Source organism: Electrona antarctica (assembly GCF_951216825.1).
Source record: "Electrona antarctica genome assembly, chromosome: 1".
Lineage (NCBI taxonomy): Eukaryota > Metazoa > Chordata > Actinopteri > Myctophiformes > Myctophidae > Electrona > Electrona antarctica.
Genome location: NC_136806.1, coordinates 25784883 through 25807046, shown reverse-complemented (window position 1 = coordinate 25807046; position 22164 = coordinate 25784883). Strand labels below are relative to the sequence as shown.

At 46.2% G+C, this 22164-nt stretch overlaps 1 protein-coding gene across 3 annotated transcripts in view; it reads right to left on the bottom strand.

The window, feature by feature from the left end:
- Positions 1 to 4512: 4512 nt before the first annotated feature.
- The window catches only part of diaph1 (diaphanous related formin 1), a 140566-nt gene continuing 122914 nt past the window's right edge, over positions 4513 to 22164 (bottom strand). For all 3 annotated transcript variants that reach the window (XM_079510800.1, XM_079510798.1, XM_079510799.1), the window contains 2 exons: positions 5312 to 5407; positions 4513 to 4607 (listed from right to left, as the gene is read on the bottom strand). The gene's annotated coding sequence lies outside the window, so the exon portion shown is untranslated. The remainder of the gene's footprint in view (positions 4608 to 5311; positions 5408 to 22164) is intronic.

Sequence of the window (22164 nt, the reverse complement as noted above, 5' to 3'; positions counted from 1 at the left end):
GTAATGATGCCTTTTGATATGTGAATCTTTGAATTGCTTTTGTGTAAGAAATTTGTAGACAACTAAGAACCATGGTAAAGTCACTGCCCACCACCACAGAGGTTGTGGGTTCGAAAATCCACCGTGGTGCAACCGGCTTTGTCGGGCATCTATGCGAACACAACTGGCCGGTGTTCGGGGGAGGAGAGCCGGGCGGGGAGGGTGACATTGGTCACTGCATGTATTCCTACGGGCCAGGGTGGCACCTGTCAGTGGGTAGTGTTGGGGCGGGAGGACAAGGACGAAGCTGGCTCTACATCTTCCTGGTGCTCCTCACTGACAGGTGAGTCAGTAGGATACAATAGTAATGGAATCTATTAGCAAACACAACGACTAAATTGGGTAGAAAAAGGGCGTAAAAAATGATTGGCTACTATAAAAAGAAAAATTGAAATGAACTTGAGCTTGCACCTTCCCACAAGACATATGAGAACATACACACAATACACAAACTGACCTGGAACATGTTCTTGAAGGTGTTGAGGTCTCCAAAGAACTCCTCAACGGAGATCTTCCGCGGGTCGAAGACAAAATAATCTCCCAGGTCACTGTACTGCTTCTCCATGTTCTTATGCATCAAGTCCAGCTTCTCATACTGCTCACGAGCGCTGCCCACGAAGCTGTGAGGAACCACGGCTAAGGAACGCAGAACCCACTCACACACCACTACTGGTAAGGGGGCTACTAGACCAGTGGTTCATGAACCTTTTAGTTCAAGACCCAAAAGAGAAATTAGACTATTGCCCGGGAACCAAACTAGTGAAAATATCTAATCTACAAGCTCACAACACACCGTTTCGTGCTGCGTAGTGAGCTTGTAGATATTATTTACATTATGAAGAGAGGATATATACAAAAAAATGATTTTTGAGCGATGGAAATAAGCGAATTAGCACTAAAACCCAATGCCCCATTCAATTCAATTCAATTCATTGAGGGTTTATGGGAGGGGAAATAGTGCAAAATAATGTGCTTTTGCACAAAATAACACCTGGACTTCTTAGTTTGGTGGGGACGTAACGACTACAAATAAAGGTAAGAAAGCCTTCTAGTCTGAAATTATCCTTTAAACTTTGTTTTTTTAATTATGGAAATTAGATTTTCTTTCATTTTATTTATGAAATGTATGAAAAACATCCAAATATAGAATCCTTTGGGTTACCTTTGTACACCCACAGAGTTGCAATGGCTAAACGAACACTGAGGATTTCACTCAATATGTGAAGCAGGAAGGATATGGACATCTTCTCCACAAACAGGTCCCTGTCGCTCTGGGGAGGAGGGAAGGTTTCCAAGTCTTTCTCCAAATTCTTGATCTGACTTCCCATCTGGTCCAGGTTCTTCTGAAGGAGCTCCGCCGGCACTGCAGGAGGAATGATGAGGGGAATGTCAGCCACCAATCGAGACGTGAAACTGTATATCAAAGGCCTTTGTTAGCCCATTAAGAAGACCGCCCTAGACAAATGCCTTCTAAATCAGTAGTTCTCATACACACACATCTGAACTGATTTTGGCCAGGGACCCCACAAGAAGATTTGTTAATTATTTAAAAACTTTCTGAATTTTCAAAAGTATCAAATCTACAAGCTTGTAGATCTGCTATTTTTGAATAGCCTTAGTACAACATAGGATTACAGTGGTTAAACAGATTTTTATGCAATATTAACTTATTTTGCTGGGGACCGCCTGGAAGGTCCCCACTTTGAGAAGCACACCAACCCAGCAGAAGGCTAGCTCAGATGAGCGGTCGGCAGGGAGCTGTTAAGTGTCGTGCTAAGGGACACTTCAGACTTGCAGATGGACGAGCCAAGGTTCGAACTGGAGACCTTCTGATTACCCGACAGCCTCTCATCTATGCCTGCCCCCCTAATAGATTAATTCAATAAACTGTAAGGGAGTGATAAGCGCACGAGAAGAGGAGATAAGGATATAATCATCAAGAGACAGTCCACTACTGTGTGTGTGTGTGTGTGTGTGTGTGTGTGTGTGTGTGTGTGTGACTTAAACCCTAAACTTTGTTGACGGGACTCTCAAGGAATAGGCCCTAGGCCCCCTCCTATTTTCCCTCTACACTGTTTTCACTCTATATGCAAAAATATATATATAAGCTGATCTGCTGATCTGACAGTGGCCTTGTGGTTAGAGTGTCTGCCCTGAAACTGGGAGGTCGGGGGTTCGATCCCCGGCCGGGTCATACCAAAGCCTGTAAAAATGGGACCCATTGTCTCCCTGCTTGGCCCTCAGCATCAATGGGTTGGATTTTTTTAAAACAGTTTCAACTAAAATATATGCTTCTGGGGTTATTTATTTATTTTATTTAAATATTTTGAGATGGGAGTCGGAGGCCAAATACATATTATTTTGGGGGCCCTAGACATGAAAAGGTTTTAGCACCACTGATAAATAGCGACATAGGTTTTTCACCAAACTGTGATTTAGAAGACTCGGGTCTTAACGGGTGAACTGTGTGAGCAGGTGGATGAAGGTAGACTACTGTACCTCTGCTGGCCTTCTCCACGTGGACCAGCTCATCAGGGAAGCCCATAACGTCAGGGTACTGCTCCTGACACACATCAGCCAGGAAGTGGAGCAGCGTCTGCTTCTGGTCAGCTGACTTGGTGTCACGCAGCTGATTGGATGGGTGGTTGTTTTGGGAAGGAAGGAAGGAAGCGAGGGGGTTCCAAAATTAGTCAAAGTTAACTTGGGCCAAGTGTGTTTGTTTCTTTGCGTGTGTGTCTAAAGTTGAGTGTTTTGTTGTGAAAGGCAGTGATTCAGTTTCCTTTGTAATGTACATTGATGAGCCAGAAAAGCCATTGTTATCACACAAGTAGTCATTTGTCTAATCATGTAATATATTTCTCTTGCCGTTTCAGATTGTTATGTCAGCATGCCGACACCATACATTAGAGTATGAAGTAAAAAGCCTTGCTGTGAGAGTCGTCTTGACACTGACGGCAAAGCTTTTTACATGTGGTGAAACTAATTTGTACGTTTGACTTGTCCTCACACTACAGTAGACTTTTGACACGGTGACCTCAAAGGCTTTGGAATGGAGAGGGAGCCACATGCGTGTTTAGAGGGAGCCAAACACAAAGACTTTGGCATCGAGAGGGAGCCACATGCGTGTCTAGAGGGAGCCCCTCCGTGTCTCTTTGGCATGGAGAGGGAGCCACATGCGTGTTTAGAGGGAGCCTCCCGTGGCATGGAGAGGGAGCCACATGCGTGTTTAGAGGGAGCCTCCCGTGGCATGGAGAGGGAGCCACATGCGTGTTTAGAGGGAGCCTCCCGTGTCCCAAACACGCCACATGAGTATATGTTACCTTGCAGAGGTAGGATATGGTGAACCCGAAGGCCTTGGCGTTACGGGAGCCAGCGTTCATGTAGTTTCCCACCAGCAGGATGATCTCCAGCAGCTGGGTGAAGTTCTGGCTCTTCCTCAGCTCCTCGCAGGCCGCGGTCACGGACACCACGTCTGGCTTGAGGTTGTTCAGCTGCTCCTCGAACTGCAGCTTGAACAGGATGGCCTGGAGGCGGGGCTTCAGACGCTTTACACTGGCCATCTGGCCAGGAAGAGAACAGACAGCAGGGTGAGGTGATACACGTTTACACTGGACATCTGGCCAGAATGTGAAGCACACTCCTGGCTGGCACGTGGTGAAATTAACCACTTTCTACCTGGTGTCATTCTCTGTAGGCACCATTTATTTTCGTTTTTTAAGTGAAAGTAGCACATAGTCACATTGGGATGCAATGTAAGCTTGTAGGTCAGCTATTTTAGATATTTTAATTTAGACATAGCACTTTAGTGTTTAAACTGTTCCGCAGTTTGCAAGGGACACCCTGGAACACCCCCCCCCCCCCATCTCCATCGTTGAACAAGGTATCCTGTGTTTAACTGTGACCTGTTTTACTCATGTTTTCTTCCCGAGTCTAATAGGCTGACGGCGGCCCAAGTCCGTCTCACTATCTTCACATTTCGTACACCTCATTTAACTACACATTGATTTCCCTGCGCATGTTCCGGCCTGATATTTTCCAAGCCAGCTGGTAAATCACTCTAGAAGACAAGATAACTTTTGTGTGTGTGCACATACTCACCACCACTCCAAACTGTTCGGCCTCAGCCAGGTCATCATATTCGTCCTTCATCTCTGCCAGCACACTCAGCTGTTCCTGCTCTGGTAGCTGTTTGATCATGTTCTGCACAAAAGCAAAAACACAATACAAAATAAACGACACACAGGAACTGATTAATGTCTGACGGGGCAGATAAAATTCCCACTGCAACCGGTCAGCTCATAGGAAAATGTCCCATTGCAGAGGGAGGACGTGTCAATTTTCACCCATGAATAAATTGATTATCGATTAATTTTGAAGCATGACATATACAGTAGTAAGTGTTGTTGGAGTATTCAAATATTAGTTGTTACACATGTCCCCATAAACAAACACCAGAGTAGTTATGTTCTGTACCAGCAGCATGGACTCGGTCAGAAGCTTCTCATTGACTTCCAAGATGACATTTTTGATTTCTTCATAGGGAAGACGGAATGAACCTAGGAAAATAGCTGGAAAACACGCGCACACACACACACGCACACACACACACACACACACACACACACACACACACACACACACACACACACACACACACACACACACACACACACACACACACACACACACACACACACACACACACACACACACACACACACACACACACACACACACACACACACACACACTTTCTTAATCACTCAATAATCATTCACATACCTGTGTGACTGCCATTAGGGCAATACAGAAATTAGTTCAAGGAAAGCATAAGGCAGTTATTAATTGTAATTAATGAATTGGTTTATGTAGGTTAAGAGCTCTAATAGGCTATGACCACATATAGCTGCTTTTTCAAATATGAGCATCACAGGGCACATTATTTAGTCATTCTCATTACTACGTAATAGCAAATGTTATGATTAAGCATAATAAAGTCCCTCTTTTAGCGATGTGATTAACAACACCATGAGGCAAGGTGGAGTTAAAGTTGAGACATGTTCATCTTGGAGCACCCCCAAAACATACCACCTCAGAAACGGCGTTGTTTGGAGGACCAACGCCTGCCACGACCAAACTACTGAAAACGATGCTGTCACAATAATGACAAAGGACAGAAAGGGAGAAACCATCTAAACAAGTGAATAAATACTAAAGCACTGTTCTGGGGACAGCAGAAACCCTCTCATCGCACATATGCTTTTGGACTTACAAAGATTCTGGGAAGACTTGGAGTCAAGCACCTTCAACTCCTTTACTTTCTTCTTCTGTATCTGTTTCTCCTCGCCGCCATCCTGTTCCTTTTTGGCTGCAGCGAGTTAAAGAGAGAGAAAGAGAGATAGATATAGGTAGAGAGATAACAATGGGAGACAGGATTTAAATTATGTTAATTCAACTCACAATTGTACAATTGGACCCATTAGGGTCTCTTAAGATTTGAGGAGGTGGCAGCTGGGAGATGAGTAAAATGTCCTTGAAACGGAATTAAAAGATTGAGGGGGAATGAGTGGGCAGAGACAGAGAGACAGCAGGTTCAGAGAGAGATTGTTATGGAGGCTGACAGGCTCCCCCAGCTGTGTGGTGTCATGGAGGTCTGGGGACGACTCAATCAGCGGCTTGGGAAGGCATGGAACTATAGTGAAATTGTTCCATAAGGGCATGGGAAGGAGTTCCCCGACGCTCGGCTGGTGGAGACCGCCACGTATGTAAGTAGATAATATGGTTGGACATTCCATGGCTGTGAGGCAGTAAACACCCACAGTTGGGTTCATGGCTATGTGCAAGGAGGCATACTGTGGACACATGGACCCGCACACAAACCCATGTGACAGAGGTACACTTGACATGCAATTGTTCCGACAAGGTCAGGATTGTGACTGAGGGAGAATTAATTGTGTGTATGATGGTGCAATGTGATGTATGCGGGTTCGCCCCGTCGACTTCAAATTCGACACTTGTGTTCCACACCCCCACAGGGAGTGCAGTGCCCGGTGTTGAGTCCGTCGGATAGCCGGTTGTCCAGAACCAGCACAAAAGCCTTTGCCTGGGCTCTGAACCTGATCACCCATATATCTCTGGAGCTGGCCTGTTCTGACATCTGCATAGACTCCATATTTGGGCATGCCTGACAAAGAACTCCATATATGGGCATAAAAGTAACGTAAAAGAGACACTGACATAATAACTGGGTGGGGTATTCATTTCCAACTTGCATCATTCCAAGTAGGCCAGTGCCCAACAGGCACTGCTCTAGTCTATCTAAAAATGTGCCATGTCTCTGTATGTCTGTAATCCACGTAACTTGAGAACCGGCACCGCCTTTTTGAGGGCCCTTAAGGCGGTGTCGCCGGTTGAAAATATCAGATGTACAAGCCCAGGAGAAAAAACACATGGAGATGCATTGTGAGCTTGTATATCGGCTGAGTTTGGCATGTGACCCCATCAAAGTCAATGTATAAATGAGGCTTTACAATCACGTTTAGGTTTTATTCCATTATCCATCCCCCTGTCTCCTCTCAACTTGAGCATGTCTGTACATTTCCACTCAGCAGCCTTTGTATAATTCTATCTGTGGAGTTCAGTCATTTCTCCTTCTCTCTGTCCCTCTTCTCTTCTCTTCACAGACAGAACAGGAAGCAAGGATCACGGCCTGGACAGCAGCCAGACAGGAAACGGTATGCATGTGTTCAATCGGTTTCCCACACTCATTCTCTCTCTCACTCACACACACACACACACACACACACACACACACACTAGAAAACAATGAAAATACATGTTACGGCCATATTCACTAGCTGCCCACCTGCTCCAATTGGCTGCCGATTACCTCATATTAAAGGATAACATTAAGTGTTTTACCGAGATGAGCCAAGCTGTCTGGAGTGAGACAAAGAAACCAGACTGCTATTGGTGTGCGCACGCGCGCGCGCACGCACGCACGCACGCGCACGCACACGCACACGCACACACACACACACACACACACACACACACACACACACACACACACACACACACACACACACACACACGTTGAACCACACTACTGTATGTCTACTTATTAGCAAGTTCTGATAAATTATAACGAAATCAACTGGTTTCAAAACCAGACAATAGATATTCTCTCTTCTCTCAGCCAGCGAACCTCCCTTCTTTCTCTTTCTCAGTGAAAACAGTTACATTAGGCATTTAGTACAGTATATTAGATTACTGATGACATATGCTAGCCGTGCTTTTCAGTGGCTCCGGTTTACACACAGCGATGCTGTCGTTCTCCAGACTTTGTGTGGAGGGGAAAACAAGTCATCCGTCCATCCATCTGTCCGTCCAGTCAAGCAAGGCTTTGTCTCAGTGGGAGAGAAGACACTCAGACAGCCAGTCTGTTAACAAGCTGAACTTCTCTCCCCTCATTCACTCAGTGAACAGTACGTACACACACAGTCAGTCCAGTCAGCCCGGTCTGCTAACAAGGTCCCCATCTCTTCGCTGGACCCTTCAGATGGAACACACGCGCGCACACGTTTGTATTACTGGACCTGTGAGGACATCAGAATTCGAGGTCGGTCAGCATTAAAAATGGCAGAAAATAGCAAAGACTAAGGCCGAAATAAATTGAATGATATACAAGCTCACAACGTGGCACGTCACATTGTGAGCTTGTAGGTTGTGTATTTGTTCGGTGAGTGACATCGCTTCACAAGTAGCCTATTTAATAGGGAAAACTGTAACCCTGAACCTGACCCCTCATCATAAGAATCTTCTTAGGACCAGGAAAATGGTCTGCTGCATTTATAAAATATTACTGTACTTGTGGGGACATTTGGTCTTCACAAGTATAGTAATACACACACACACACACACACACACACACACTGAGCCCCATTGTCTCTCCCAGTGAATCACTTCCTATCAGTCTCCTTATCTCTCTGTCCAAGACTCGTCATGAAGTTGTAATCGGCTTGCCGGTGACAATTACACAGATGTTGTATTGTGTATGTTAACCGGCTAGATATCATGTGGTTTATATCATGTGTGTAATGTGCGCCGAGTATCAGCCACATATAGATGGTAAATACTATTGTGTCCAGCAGCACTCCCCTGCTGAATGCAGGAAAGCATGACAGGAAATCTACCATTTTACACACACATGCATGCACGTGCGCACACACACAGGAACATCCTTCAGGACAGCCGAGAGGAAGCATCATGAGGAAGCGCACACACACACACACACACACACACACACACACACACACACACACACACACACACACACACACACACACACACACACACACACACACACACACACACACACACACACACACACACACACACACACACACACACACACACACACACACACACACACACACACACACACACAGGATGGTGAGTTGTTGTGACAAACATAAGGCTGGATAAAAAAAAGACAGAAGGGTCAGAGAACATCTCACACAGTAAAATCTAGCTTTGTGTGACACAACAACAGACACGGCCACAGAATGAAATAAACAAATGGAGGCCACACACTGCCCACCTGCACATGTACACGCATGCATGTACACATATGCATGTGCACACACTCGCACATGTATGCATGCATGTGCACATACATGATGCCACCACAGTGGAGTTCTAGGCCAAATCTGGGTATAGCATATAATCCCATACTGTGACTTAATCCAGTATACTATGTGACACACATGACCTGAGCATCATGTCAGAGGGACAGTGTCAGAGTGTGTGCGCGTGCCCCTGTGTTCATGTGTGTACCAGGGAGATGGAGAGAGGAAGGTTTGTGAAGTGTGTGTGTCTACAACATCCATAACGTCTACAGTGCTAGCTGCGCTCTAGCCAATCACACCCAGTCTAGCGATGCTGACATCATGACTGATTCATAAAATGGGGTCTAGTGTGCCGATTGTAAAATGGCCGCACTCTGGCTTCCACATGCACAGGGTATTCATTTATGAGCCTATGCTGCCCCCGGTGGCCGCTATAAAGCACTGCAGCCACAGCAGCTCTTAGTCACCGCGGGGGGAAGGAGAGGAGATGACAGAGGCAGAAACAGGCTAAACATGGAACAACACGCACGTATGACCAGGCAGGGGCGCGCACACGCACACGCACACACACACACACACACACACACACACACACACACACACACACACACACACACTCAAGACAGTGTATTGTATTAACATCCACATGTTTTACAGTTCCAGCTGCCAGTCTGTTACCCCCTAACACACAAAAAGGCCTCTTTGTCCAGAGACACTTTTTCCTGGCACCCCTCCCCCTCCCCCTCCTCCCCAACAGCTGCCTGGCATTGAGTTGGGTGTCTGTCTGTCTGTCTGTCTGTCTGTCTGTGTGTGTGAGTGTGTGTGTATGCGCACGCACGCACGCGCCCGCTCGCACATGCGTTTGTGTGTGTAACAAAATTCTTTCAGTTCTAACTCCTGTTTTTAATTAAGAGTGGGGGGGTGGGGGGGGGGGGTGTGTGTGAGTCATGCAATGATCCCCATCAATATATAACTAAGTGTGTGTGTGCGAGGGAGTGTGAGTGCGTGTCCATCTGCACAAAGGACTGTCTGTTTATCAGTCAGCAGACCTGAGTGTGTGTCCTTCCTCACCCCTACGCTCCCTCCACCTCCTCATCCCCCGCTCTTCTCTCCTTCTCACTCCTTAAAAGGACAAACTGAGTGGTGTTGCTGGAGGTAATGGCTCGCCTAGCCTCCGAGGGAGACCGGAGGGGAAGGGGATGGGGGGGCGGGCAGTGGAAAAGGTAGATAAACAAAGCGATGAAAGGGAAGTGTGGAGAGAAAGAGGAGAAAGAACTTACATTTCATCTATAAACTCTCTTCTAGCTGTAACCACAACCCCGAGCACAACAATTCCAACCCCATACGAGAAATCATAACCTCCCCCTACTCTCTTTCTTTCTCTCTTTTTATTCCCTGGCTTTCTCTTCGTCTTTTCATTCGGCCTATCCATCCTCTCATCACCACTCCTTGCCTTTGCTGTGGTTTATTTTTAAACTCGCTAAAAGCTTGCAGATGACAGGCTCCATTGTGTGTGTGTGTGTGTGTGTTTGTGTGTGTGCATGCGCTCGTGTGTGTGTGTGTGCACGCGCTTGTGTGTGTGTGTCAGCCTGTGGCGTCTGTGGGCCCTCCAGTGGCGAGCCAGTAGAAGAGCAACTTCAAACTTTTATATAACTTTTTAAACTAAACATTTTCTCCCCTTTCCTTTCCCCCCTTCAACACAAACATTCCAGTAAAGAGTTCAACTAAACTGGAACAGAGGAGAAGGTTTAGAATTTCACCAGACTGACTCATCAGCGGTTTGTGAGTGTGTGTGTGTGTATGTGCGTGCACACAGCCTGTGTGTGTTTGTGTGTAGATGGGGGAGTAGAAATGTACTTTGGGCAATGTTTTCACTTCAATAAAGACGCATTTTCCTGTGGTTTATAATGTTGAACCGAGTTTAGTGTGAAAATCTCACATTATCTATATATGGACGATGAAATGAGACAAAGAAAGAAGGGCGAGCGAGAGAGAAAGAAGTGGGGAGGAAGGGAGGGGGGCAGCCATGTGCGTCTTTGTCCAAACTAAAACTATGGTGGACAAAAGGACAGCTGAAACTTGGTCCCTTTAAACTTTAAATGTCCAACATTCTGTCACCGCTTGTATCTTATGTGTGTGTGTGTGTGTGTGTGTGTGTGTGTGTGTGTGTGTGTGTGTGTGTGTGTGTGTCATAGACTAAGTGTGCTTGACAGCAGAAGAATAAGGGGGTTTCCACGGTAACATTGGGACTGAAAGAGCCCCTTCATCCTGTTTTTCCACTGTGAAAGGAAGCGGAGAGAAAGGATTCCTGGCAGTGTGTGTGTGTGCGTGCGTGTGTGAGAAGGACCAGATGGCAGGGTGGGGCAGGCAGGAGGGGGAGCGGGGGCAGGATGTGGGAGGGCCAGGATGCCGGGGGAGGGTCCGGGGGTGGGGCTAAGACCCTGCTCAACTGCGCACCCCTGGTGCATGAACGGCGCCACTGCAACTGCAACCATTATTTATTCCACCGACCTAAAATCAGGTGTTCAACCCCATAAATCTGCTCTCCAGGTGGATGAAGAGTGCCAACAATGATACTTAAAATAACCACAACATCAGAATGATATAATGTGTCCATTTTTATTTCACGTTTGGTCTGCTGGCTTTGTTTAAATCAGATTTTATGCGGTCATAAACACCACCAAACTTTTGTACATTATTATATACGTTTATGATGACTTAAATACATTTTGTTTTGTTTTTTAACTTTATGTTAGACAGGGTGTGTGAAAATATTTTTATATAAATTATTATTATTTTTTAAATCAGTCTTACAGTACAACACTAGTACTAAAACAAACCAAAACAATTTCATCCTATTCGAAAAGGTAGGTAGTGTAAGTGATATGTTCTAGTTTTTAAAAGTTAAAGCTCTATATTCTGATAGTAATCCTTGCTATAGTGTTTGTTCAGTAACAAACCTACATAAAAATAGCCTACATTTTCAGGTGAGTTCAAATTCAGTGGTTCAAATTTGCCTGCTGATGTCTTTGTGTCATCACTTCCAATTTGACTTGTTTATCTTGTATCCTATATGAATTCTTAATTTGATTAACTTTATTTTGAACTTACAGGTAAAAAATAAAAACAATGTTTGTTACTGTACAAACACTCTAGACCAGGAGCAGCAACTTGAATGATGAAGGCCACTAAATGTCCACATTCACTCCAATATGAAAGCTAAATAAAATAGGTAGCCTATAAAATAAAATTGGTTTTCCTCCCCTTGACAAAATAAATGTATTTCAACACCATGACCTCTTGCCCTCCTCTTGATCTAGTGATTATTGTTGTATTTTATCAACAGGAGTGAGTGTGGCTCCTCTCAGTGAACCAACAGTTTATGTGTGGAGTCACAGTGCCCTCTAATGGAAACATTGGTGTACTGCAGCTAAACAACATCACCAACAGCTAATACTTGGCTACACTATTTATTACCTTCACATTACCACATACCAACCCCAGGACATAAAGTGTGTGTGTGTGTACTGTGTGTGTGTGTGTGTGTGTGTGTGTGTGTGTGTGTGTGTGTGTGTGTGTGTGTGTGCACGAGCGTTGTGTGCACGGGTGTTAATGTATATGGCTGTCAATTAAAGGCAGTGACAGGATATACACTGAATATGGGTTTTTGATGAGGATAAAAGTGGGAGAGCGGGGAGAGAGAGAGAGAGAGAGAGAGAGAGAGAGAGAGAGATATTCTCTCAGGGCCGTTCTGACCTCCCTCTGCTCTCCTGGCCGTGAAGGTCTACTGTGATGACGCACACATCACTGATGGAGCATGCACATACACACAAATATACATACACACAAACCCACATCCAAATGTGCGAGCGCGCACACACACACGCAGGCTATGCTGCCTGCATTGCTGATAAGGTGCGCTACAGCCGAGCCGACACACAGACACAGCATCACCTTGAACTCATATACCCACCTGCTGAAACCACACAAACAGCTCATAAATCCCCATTGCAAACAACAGAGGACACACACACACACACACACACACACACACACACACACACACACACACACACACACACACACACACACACACACACACACACACACACACACACACACACACACACACACACAGAGCTAGAGGTGAGTTGCTATGCTGTGCTTATTAAATCAGCCCTATATCAACCACTCTCCTTGGGACAGCAGTGAAGATTTACTACAGCAATTACACCAGCTAATTACAAAAGGAAGCGAGAGAGAGAGAGAGCGCGGGGGGAGGGAGGGAGGGATAGAGTATGTGAGAGAGAGAGACAGAGAGGGAGGGAGGGAGAGATATGGTAGAATAAACGAGATGGGAAATCGAATAAGAAAGTGAAAGAGTGAATCAAAGAGAGTGGGAGAGGACGGAGGCAGTAGTAGCAGGGCGGTATATCCAAATGGAGAGAAGACATGAAGCGATAAGAGCAGCTCATAAAAGAAGGCAAACAAAGGTGATGGAGTTGAAGAGGGGAGAAAGGATGGGGTCAGGATACAAATGCTTCCATGTCTCATCCACCTCATTTTAGAGGTGACCTTGGACTGCTACAAAATGTCTCAGCCGCGCACGCACACACACACACACACACACACACACACACACACACACACACACACACACACACACACACAGTCACACACACACACACACACACACCTGACTCACCATCCCCTGCTGCTATGTCCTTCACAGCCCAGGGGACACAGACAGGCCAGAATATGCCAGAATAGGCAGACCTAGCCTCAACAACATGCAACACGTCGCACACACGCACAAGTTTTATGGTGAAGCCCACAGCAATACTGAGAACGAGAGACTGATGCAGAAAACAATGTGCACATGGAGAGAGACAGTCAACAAGAGAGCGAGAGAGAAATAAATGTTAGAAAGCATGTCAAGGAGAGAGCGTGAGTGAGACAGAGAGAGACAGACAGACAGACAGAGTGGGAGAGAGACAAACTGTGCAGAAATGGAGACTGAGAATAAGATTGTCAGAGATGGGAAAAAGATACAGAAACAAAAACAGAAGGAAAAAAAAGATGACGAGGGAGAAACAGAAAACCAGAGACAGTCAGAGGGAGAGAGACAGAAAAACAAAACGGAACACATTCAGTGAGTGGGAGGGAGAAAGAGGGAAACAAACTCCTGTGCATCTAGTGGTTTTGATAAGGTTTCTGTACTGTTAATATGTTATTCACTGTGTGAAGGTCCTTGGTAGTGTGCCGGTCCCACACAGCTAAGTGCTCCCTCTAGGGGGAGGATAGGGAACTGCACATATGTTTTCTTCCTTTTGCTGTGGGCAGAATATGACAAATAATGCTGCGCAATTCATCGAAAAAAAAGATAGCGATCTAGATTCAGACACCTATGCGATCTGACTTCTAAATTTGAGCAAGAATCGTGCAGCACTAGTTGGCTGTCATTCATTTTAGTTTTATGTTTTTGCTACAAGAGAGACTTTAAGAGGTTTAAGTCAAGCACTTTGATGTCGTCTGTTTAAAGCCACAGTAGTTGGCTCCAGGTGCCACATTTTGACTGTAGTAATGTTCAGCAACTACAAACTAAAGACAATAAATATTTCCATGGAAAAAATGAGAATCGTGTGAGAATTGTGATCTTAATTGTTGTGGAGGAAAATTGAGATTCATAAGAATGGTGGAGCACTAATGACAAAGATGTATATGTATATATATAACTTAAAGAGCCACTTCACCCCTTTTGCAACCAGATCTTATTTGAATTATGTTTAGGACACAAGGAACACTTTCCTGGGGGTTGTGTGTGTAATATGTGTAGTAAGATATTTTAGTCACAACGCCATGTTCATGACCAAAATGTGTCATGAAAATGTGACGTCCTTCCTGGACTACAAGTCACACCTCCACGCAGCCTCCCCCCTTGTAGGAATTCAGCAATCCAGTCAAACCTTAGTCAAACACAGACTTCATTATTTTTCTGGACATAGGGTGCAAATTTCAAATTGTGCTACTGTTATCTACTACAAATAATATTAACATTTTGAGTTACTGCAGCTTCATCCAGCGGTGAAATGTCACTTTAATAATAGGCTCATAAATGTATACCGTGAACATATCTCAACACCTCGAGGGGATTTCTACATACATACAAAAAAAAAAACACAGACACTGACACTAAATATTTTCAAAAATTCCTTCAAAGCCTTACAGATAACATATGAGTCTAGCAGACATGGATGTAAACTGCAACTGGTTGGGTGGAGGCACACAATAGCGGTGCAATATTTGTAGTTTTAATTATTATCATCATTCCATCACCCAGCACATGGAATGTGTGACTCACACACACACACACACACACACACACACACACACACACACACACACACACACACACACACACACACACACACACACACACACACACACACACACACACACACACACACACACACAGTTATGAATGAAAGCCTCTAATTCCAATCAAGATAGTTGCACACACGCACATTAACCCCTAGAAGTACATTGTGTCCCTGGAAACCAAGAATTGGAGCGGTACGCCTGTCGGTCTCAAATATTCATTAGCGCCTTATGGAGAGAGAGATAAAGAATGAGGAGGAGGGAGGAGGAGGGGTGGGGGGCAGAGAGAAATAGAGGTGTACACGTGTCATGCCACAGAGGACAGCTAACAGCTCGTCATCAGGCCGGCGAGAGTGCACGCACATACACCGTTTATCCCTTCTCTCTCTCGTTACAGTCTCTCTCGTCCGTCCATTCCTTCACTCGTCTTTATCTCTGCTTCAGTGACGAGGACCAAGTAGTAAAGCACTCACTCGCTCACTCCTCTCCAATTCTCTCCCTCTCTCTCTTTGGGCGAGCCTTGTAGGCCTGATTAGCAATTGTGACTTGTTCGTGTGGTGGAAAGATTGGCACACATGCATGGACACACACACACACACACACACACACACACGGCAGAGAGGCAAGTTGAGGTCCAGTTATGCTGGGTCCCATCAACCCCCTGGGCTAGGCCTTGAGACAAAGAAGAACTTGGATAGCAGGAGAGAGTTTTGCCCTTCAAAATGTCAGCCATCGCTTGCAGGAAATAAACACACACACACACACGCGCACACACGCACACACACACACACACACACACACACACACACACACACACACACACACACACACACACACACACACACACACACACACACACACACACACACACACACACACACACACACACACACACACACACACACACACACACACACACACACACACACACACACACACACACACACACACTTGAAAAAGTCTGTCTGTCTGGAGGCGAGGAGATAGGGCTGTTTTCTGTCACTATGGCTTTTTCTGCCATCATCACAACCTTACGGAGGGAGGAGAGGAAAGGGCACAGAAGTGGAGGGAAGACAGAAGAGGGCATAGGACAAGAGAGGAGGCAGCAGAGGAGAAGGAGGTGAGGATAGGAGGAGGACAAGAGAGGAGGCAGCAGAGGAGAAGGAGGTGAGGATAGGAGGAGGCAGAGGAGAAGGGAGGTGAGGATAGGAGGAGGCAGCAGAGGAGAAGGAGGTGAGGAGAGGAGGAGGCAGCAGAGGAGAAGGGAGGTGAGGAGAGGAGGAGGCAGCAGAGGAGAAGGGAGGTGAGGATAGGAGGACAAGAGAGGAGGCAGCAGAGGAGAAGGAGGTGAGGATAGGAGGAGGACAAGAGAGGAGGCAGCAGAGGAGAAGGAGGTGAGGATAGGAGGAGGCAGCAGAGGAGAAGGGAGGTGAGGATAGGAGGAGGCAGCAGAGAAGGGAGGTGAGGATAGGAGGAGGCAGCAGAGGAGAAGGGAGGTGAGGATAGGAGGAGGCAGCAGAGAAGGGAGGTGAGGATAGGAGGAGGCAGCAGAGGAGAAGGGAGGTGAGGATAGGAGGAGGCAGCAGAGGAGAAGGGAGGTGAGGATAGGAGGAGGCAGCAGAGGAGAAGGGAGGTGAGGATAGAAGGAGGCAGAGCAAAAGGGAGGGGAGAAGAGACGTGATGAGCAGAGAACCAGAAAATAGAATGGGCGTGGAGGGGAAAAGCAAGGTAAACAGTTAAAGGGGGTAAAATTACCCATGAGATGGAGACAAAGAAATGTATAGGTCACAAACAAAAAGAGAAGAGATGAGTGAACAGGTGATGATGACCACGAGAGGGAGGCTAAATGTGTATTCCTAGGATGAGTGGGGGCGGGGGAATCGCTTGTTTTCGGACACCCCGACGGAGGCACTCTGTCTAAAGCGGATTTGAGCCACGAGAGGCACCGCTGAACAAGCTCAGACGAGCGAGTGGCCCTGCAGAACGCTGTGAAGTCCACTTCAGCACACTCAGCTCTGTGCGAGTTACAGACAGTATGTCCTGAATCAGAATCTCAAATCATCGGCCCCTCCCTCCCCTAGTCTCGGTACCTCAGAGAGGTCAATACACGCCTCGTGCACAGTCCACACTAACACAGCCAAGCACTCCCGACCCCTGAGAGAGAGAGAGAGAGAGACATGGTGTGATAGGTTGAATATGGTTTGAGAGGGGCTGGCTCCGGTGAGACCTGGCCTCAATCATACACACACTAGGGCTCTTTCTTATAGTGATGAAATATGGTAGATTTCTATTTCTATTTCTTAGTCTTAGACAAGTAACAAAGTCTGACGTCAAACTTACCAGCCACCTCGGCCATAAATGAATTCCCATTCAAAAGTCAAGTAAATGCGACCTGCTGTAACAATTAGCCCTTCACTAAGTCCCACCCCAAAAAGTGATTGTCCAATGCCAATCCAAATAGTTTAGCAACGGTTGCTATAAAGGTCAAGCTTTCTTTGCTGCTAATGTGCCTATTGGACAAGGATGGTTTGGGGAGGAACTTAGTGAAGGGCTAATTAAGCCCATATATGGAGATCCCTAATGTAATCAATATTAGTATGTCAGAAACTGTTCTGACATTCCATATGTTGATCCTTCCCCATCCATCCTTCCTCTTCGATGTCTCCCTTTTGACTGATACCTGTCCATTTAAACTCTAGACGGGCCTGCCCCAAAGTTATTTCTGCAGCCGCGCACGGCAGCCGGCAAAAACTAGAGTTCTCAACAGGCCCAGAAATTAAGTCCTGGACCTACCTGGGCCCTCACCAAACCCTGTACACTCAAGACACTGCCCCTGCTGCCACCCTTAGATCTCCATATATGGAGCTGACCTGCTCTGACATTCCATATGTTGATCTGACCTCATCAAACCCTGTAGACTCAAGACACGCTCCATATATGGCCAGTGCACGCGACCTCAGGCGTCTTACTGGTTATAATTTTTAAGTCAGTTAATATAAGAAATGTGTTCCAAAAAAATCCAGGCTCCAGTCAATCTGTCAGGGAGGTGGCTCTGTATGACTTATCATACTGTGGGATGCTCCAGTCAGTCTGTCAGGGAGGTGGCTCTGTATGACTTATCATACTGTGCGATGCTCCAGTCAATCTGTCAGGGAGGTGGCTCTGTATGACTTATCATACTGTGGGATGCTCCAGTCAGTCTGTCAGGGAGGTGGCTCTGTATGACTTATCATACTGTGGGATGCTCCAGTCTGTCAGGGAGGTGGCTCTGTATGACTTATCATACTGTGGGATGCTCCAGTCAATCTGTCAGGGAGGTGGCTCTGTATGACTTATCATACTGTGGGATGCTCCAGTCAGTCTGTCAGGGAGGTGGCTCTGTATGACTTATCATACTGTGGGATGCTCCAGTCTGTCAGGGAGGTGGCTCTGTATGACTTATCATACTGTGGGATGCTCCAGTCAGTCTGTCAGGGAGGTGGCTCTGTATGACTTATCATACTGTGGGATGCTCCAGTCTGTCAGGGAGGTGGCTCTGTATGACTTATCATACTGTGGGATGCTCCAGTCTGTCAGGGAGGTGGCTCTGTATGACTTATCATACTGTGGGATGCTCCAGTCAATCTGTCAGGGAGGTGGCTCTGTATGACTTATCATACTGTGGGATGCTCCAGTCTGTCAGGGAGGTGGCTCTGTATGACTTATCATACTGTGGGATGCTCCAGTCAATCTGTCAGGGAGGTGGCTCTGTATGACTTATCATACTGTGGGATGCTCCAGTCAATCTGTCAGGGAGGTGGCTCTGTATGACTTATCATACTGTGGGATGCTCCAGTCAATCTGTCAGGGAGGTGGCTCTGTATGACTTATCATACTGTGGGATCTTTGAATGGGTAACACTAGAGAAAGAGTAGAACTGGCACATCTACTGGATGGCAGGTGCAGGACCAAACAGTGGATAATGCAATATAAAAAGAAGTCCGTACACTGTAACTTTGAAAAGCTCCCAGTCAAGGCTTTATTATAGATGAACCTTTCGACAAAGAGTCTTTATCATAATCATATCTTGTATATTTTTGAATGGGAATATTTCTTTATGATCATGGGACGAGGCTTTACTGTTTTACGTTATAACAGCCTTGAGGACTGAACTCAGAGCATGTCGCAGATAAGGCACGATGGACAACGTGCAGTCGTGCACGAACATGTCTGTGACCTGCTGTTTGCTGTGTTGCATCCAGATCCACTGGATCACAGTCACATGTCTGTGACCTGCTGTGTTGCATCCAAATGGATCACAGTCACATGTCTGTGACCTGCTGTGTTGCATCCAAATCCACTGGATCACAGTCACATGTCTGTGACCTGCTGTTTGCTGTGTTGCATCCAAATCCACTGGATCACAGTCACATGTCTGTGACCTGCTGTTTGCTGTGTTGCATCCAGATCCACTGGATCACAGTCATATGTCTGTGACCTGCTGTTTGCTGTGTTGGATCCAAATCCACATGGATGAAATGAAATGATTACTATATTTACCCAGGGTATCTGGGCTAAGCTCAAGAACTTGTTTCCAGCCAGGCCCTGCTCATAGAACATTTCATCGTAGTGGTTCAATGCCTTGTTCAAGGGCACTTCAGCGGTGGTAATTTTAACGTGTCGGACCGCTGATTCGAACTGGCGACCTTCCGGTATCAAGACCGCTCCGCAATCCGTTCGGCCACCGCTGCCACAGTCACATGGATCACAGTCACATGTCTGTGACCTGCTGTTTGCTGTGTTGCATCCAGATCCACTGGATCACAGTCACATGTCTGTGACCTGCTGTGTTGCATCCAGATCCACTGGATCACAGTCACATGTCTGTGACCTGCTGTTTGCTGTGTTGCATCCAGATCCACTGGATCACAGTCACATGTCTGTGACCTGCTGTTTGCTGTGTTGCATCCAGATCCACTGGATCACAGTCACATGTCTGTGACCTGCTGTTTGCTGTGTTGCATCCAGATCCACTGGATCACAGTCACATGTCTGTGACCTGCTGTTTGCTGTGTTGCATCCAGATCCACTGGATCACAGTCACATGTCTGTGACCTGCTGTTTGCTGTGTTGCATCCAGATCCACTGGATCACAGTCACATGTCTGTGACCTGCTGTGTTGCATCCAGATCCACTGGATCACAGTCACATGTCTGTGACCTGCTGTTTGCTGTGTTGCATCCAGATCCACTGGATCACAGTCACATGTCTGTGACCTGCTGTTTGCTGTGTTGCATCCAGATCCACTGGATCACAGTCACATGTCTGTGACCTGCTGTGTTGCATCCAGATCCACTGGATCACAGTCACATGTCTGTGACCTGCTGTTTGCTGTGTTGCATCCAGATCCACTGGATCACAGTCACATGTCTGTGACCTGCTGTTTGCTGTGTTGCATCCAGATCCACTGGATCACAGTCACATGTCTGTGACCTGCTGTGTTGCATCCAGATCCACTGGATCACAGTCACATGTCTGTGACCTGCTGTTTGCTGTGTTGCATCCAGATCCACTGGATCACAGTCACATGTCTGTGACCTGCTGTTTGCTGTGTTGCATCCAGATCCACTGGATCACAGTCACATGTCTGTGACCTGCTGTGTTGCATCCAGATCCACTGGATCACAGTCACATGTCTGTGACCTGCTGTTTGCTGTGTTGCATCCAGATCCACTGGATCACAGTCACATGTCTGTGACCTGCTGTTTGCTGTGTTGCATCCAGATCCACTGGATCACAGTCACATGTCTGTGACCTGCTGTTTGCTGTGTTGCATCCAGATCCACTGGATCACAGTCACATGTCTGTGACCTGCTGTTTGCTGTGTTGCATCCAGATCCACTGGATCACAGTCACATGTCTGTGACCTGCTGTTTGCTGTGTTGCATCCAGATCCACTGGATCACAGTCACATGTCTGTGACCTGCTGTTTGCTGTGTTGCATCCAGATCCACTGGATCACAGTCACATGTCTGTGACCTGCTGTTTGCTGTGTTGCATCCAGATCCACTGGATCACAGTCACATGTCTGTGACCTGCTGTTTGCTGTGTTGCATCCAGATCCACTGGATCACAGTCACATGTCTGTGACCTGCTGTTTGCTGTGTTGCATCCAGATCCACTGGATCACAGTCACATGTCTGTGACCTGCTGTTTGCTGTGTTGCATCCAGATCCACATGGATCACAGTCAAACCAAGTAGCTGCAGGGTGGTGATGACAACCATTATCTGACAACTGCAGCTCCTTGCTGTAGTTGCAGTGGTGGAAAAAGTACTCGTGTTTTACTTAGGTAAAAGTATCAATACTGCAATGTAGGGTTACTACATCCGCTACCAGTAAAAGTACTCATTATGCGGAACGTCCCATTTCAAGTTTACAAATGTATACAAATCCTTTGAAAATAGCCAAAATGTATGTACGGATGAAGTGGTTACTGTATGTTTTGTAATAATAATCAAAATGAGTAACTAAAGTTTTCAAATAAATGTAGTGGAGTAAAAGTGCAATATTTGCCTCTGAGATAGTGGAGTAGTGGAGTAGAAGTAAATGGAAATTAGAAAAGTATAAATACCTCAACATCTTTACTTAAAGGGACACTTTACCCTTTCTGCAAAAAAATATATGTTAATGATGTTTAGAAAAAGGAGAACACTCTCCTGGGGTCTTAATGTGTGTAATATGTGGTTTTAGATTTTTACAGGGTCCATGATGTCATGGACACTGGGCTCACTTCCTTCCTGGACTACAATTCCTATAAGGCTTTGGTGCACTGCTCCTCCTTGTGGATAGGGGGAGGGCTGTCTTACTGAGACAACATGTAGTCCAAGGTATATTTAAATGGAGGTAAGGTCACCGACGTCATTTTCGCTATCACGCAATTCCAGACGGCAGATTCGTCGCACCATTGGAGCCAAACTGCACCCGGAAGTTCGGCAGAATACACTGAAGTCAATGAGAGCTCAGTGACAAGCTCATGAACAAACACTATTTATGAATGACTGAGATCTTTTGTAAAGTAATCACTTCTGGCAAATAACAGAAGACATGTAACACATTATTGTCTGCTGTGTTGCTTT